General features: G+C 36.3%; 1 protein-coding gene across 1 annotated transcript in view; it reads right to left on the reverse strand.

Moving 5' to 3' along the window:
• EML5 (echinoderm microtubule associated protein like 5) overlaps window positions 1-3,000 on the reverse strand; it is a 196,277-nt gene that overhangs the window by 36,486 nt on the left and 156,791 nt on the right. The window lies entirely within an intron of this gene.

The raw sequence follows: 3,000 nt of genomic DNA on the forward strand, positions 1-3,000 counted from the left end.
TGCACTCCAGCCTCCGCGACAGAGCGAGACTCCGTCTCAAAAAAAAAAAAAAAAAAGTATCAACCAAATAGAATGGTAATTGTCATCAGAAGCCATTTTTCCTTTTAAGTGGATATTTGATAAGTATTTAATTGCTTTTAATTTTTTTTCATTTATTTATTTTCCCAGAGACAGGATCCCACTCTGCTGCCATAGGTGGAGTGCAAGGGTGCGATCATAGCTCACTGCAGCCTCCACCTCCTGAGCTGAAGCAATCCTCCTGCTCAGCCTCCTGAGTAGGAACCTCCTGGTACAGGCATGCACTACCATTCTTGGCTAATTTTTCTATTTTTTGTAGAAATGGGGTCTTGCTGTGTTACCCAGGCTGGTGCTAAATGCCTGGTCTCAAGCAGTCCTCCCATTTCAGCCTCCTAAAGCACTGAGATTGCAGGCATGAGGCACAGCACTTGGTTTGTTTTGCATATAAAGTGTTTTATTTCATATTTATGACAGTAATATATGTTACTTAAAAAAGCAGTTATTTAAATAAACCATGAACCATATTATCTCCTCACAAATATTCTAAGTTGGTAAAAAGAGATATGAATCTCTTCATTTTTAATCTCCTTTGATTTTTTTTCATTTTGTAAAAATGAAGTCACATCAGTGACTTCTGCCTTGTCATTTTTTCTTTCTTTTTTTTTTTTTTAAGGCAAAGAGCAGTGCTTGGACCCTGCCACGGGGGCCAACAGATCCCCTGTCTCCCTCCCCACACCTTGTCATTTTCAAAATATTTAGCAGGGTTGAAATTGTAAAGTAAATTGAGAACAAAAAGGAAAGCAATTTGAAAAATTAGGAAACAGCTGCAGAATAAACAAACTAACAAATGATTACAGTTATGACAGTGTTAATCATTCTTTATGAGTAGTAAAATATTTGCATCTATTAGAACATGCCTCACTTCAGCAATGGGTGGAAATTTACATTTAAGTGTTTTACTGTGAATGAAGCAGTCTACAGATTAAAATTAGGTCACATTTTCCGACATACCAAATTTATCCGATAAATAATTTTTTAAAAAATCAATATAACAAATGAAAGAAATTTATGGGAATGTCTAGAGCTCCTTCTCCCCACAGAACACTTTTCAATTTTCATTACTTAGGAGACATAATTTTCCTTAAGTCATATTAAACACTCTACTTCAAATATTCTAATTAGAATATTTAAATAATATTCCATTTTCATATTTATCTGTATTTCTCTAATAAATACATATGTAATGCTTATTGCTTTGTGAATATTTAATTTCAGAAATAATGTTTAAGTATTTACCAGGTATCTCCTCAGTTAACTTTTATTTCATTCCAAGGGATAAGGTGTCATTGGTGAAGACCCCACTATCTAAATTCTTGATTTACATTATTTCATTTAAAACTTGAAATACACCATAAGTTAGGGATTATAATGTTCATTTTGCCACTTAGGAAATTGAAGTCCAGAAAGAATGAATAATTTTTCAAACTCACACAACCAGTAATGATAAAAATGAGTATTTTACCCATTTGTCTGACTCCAGAATTCATGTCCTTTGCACTATACCATGCTGCATTCTAGCAAGTTACTTGAAACATGGAATATGGAATTCTGTACAAGTACTTAGATTATGGTATACTGTGCTTTCTTAAAAATGCTCCTAATTTAATACTTTGCCTCTTTATACATAATGAAAAACTGGATGATCACTCTCCATCCCCCTTCCTTAGGTGACCTCCCATTGCTATGACCTGAGGTATATGAGGTCTACTATCAGCAAAGACACCTGGAAGAGGAGCTGAGGAGGCACTGTGTCCTCAACATTCCATCTAGAGCTTCCCTGGTAACGCAGGGTCAGTCCATTCACAAAATCTCTCAGTTCTCCCCTTCCCCATTACCAATGTGTTTTTCACCTTAACTTCACCCCTTTCCCCAAATATAAAACCCATAGGTGCAAACTCAAATCGCTCTGACAAAGCTTTCCTGTAATGTCATTCCTATCTCTCTGAGTTCCAAAACTCTTCAGCACTATCCGAAATGGCCACAAATTCGCTTGAATTTTCTACAAATCCTGTTCAACTGTGAATGAATTCCCTTTTATTTTTAATTTCTCCCTCAAATTGTTCTACTAACTTCTCATAATAAAGTTTTCCTCACCACAGCCTTGTTCTCACCTCCCAAGGCTGTTCCCACTTCCCACTCCCTCTGTTCCTTCTTACTGTTTCTCGTTACCTTTTCCTTTTTTGTTCTTTAAACCTCTTTGCTTCGGAAGTCCATGCCATTCACTGCTCCATATCCCTTTTTATTGTTTACCACCTTTGATTTTGAAAAGATCAGGTTCACAATTTATTTCTTAATCTGTCATCTAGCTCAGAGACTTTATTAAAAAGTGATCTCTAAATTACTTTGGGCAGTATGGCCATTTTCACAATATTGATTCTTCCTATCCATGAGCATGGAATGTTTTTCCATTTGTTTGTGTCCTCTCTCATTTCCTTGAGCAGTGGTTTGTAGCTCTCTTTGAAGAGGTCCTTCACATCCCCTGTAAGTTGTATTCCTAGATATTTTATTTTCTGTGTAGCAAACGTGAATGGGAGTTCACTCATGATTTGGCTGTTTGTCTATTATTAGTGTATAGGAATGCTTGTGATTTTTGCACACTGATTTTTGTATCCTGAGGCTTTGCTGAAGTTGCTTATCAGCTTAGAGATTTTGGGCTAAGACAAAGGAGGTTTCTAAATATACCATCGTGTCCTCTGCAAACAGACAATTTGACTTCCTCTTTTCCTATCTGAACACCATTTCTTTCTTTCTCTTGCCTAATTGCCCTGGCCAGAACTTGCAACACTATGTTGAATCGGAGTAGTGAGAGAAGGCATCCTTGTCTTGTGCCCGTTTTCAAAGGGAATGCTTCCAGTTTTTGTCCATTCAGTATGATATTTGCTGTGGGTTTGTCATAAATAGCTCTTATTATTTTGAGATATG

This window comes from Mandrillus leucophaeus, unplaced genomic scaffold (assembly GCF_000951045.1).
Source record: "Mandrillus leucophaeus isolate KB7577 unplaced genomic scaffold, Mleu.le_1.0 Scaffold144, whole genome shotgun sequence".
Taxonomy (NCBI): Eukaryota; Metazoa; Chordata; class Mammalia; order Primates; family Cercopithecidae; genus Mandrillus; species Mandrillus leucophaeus.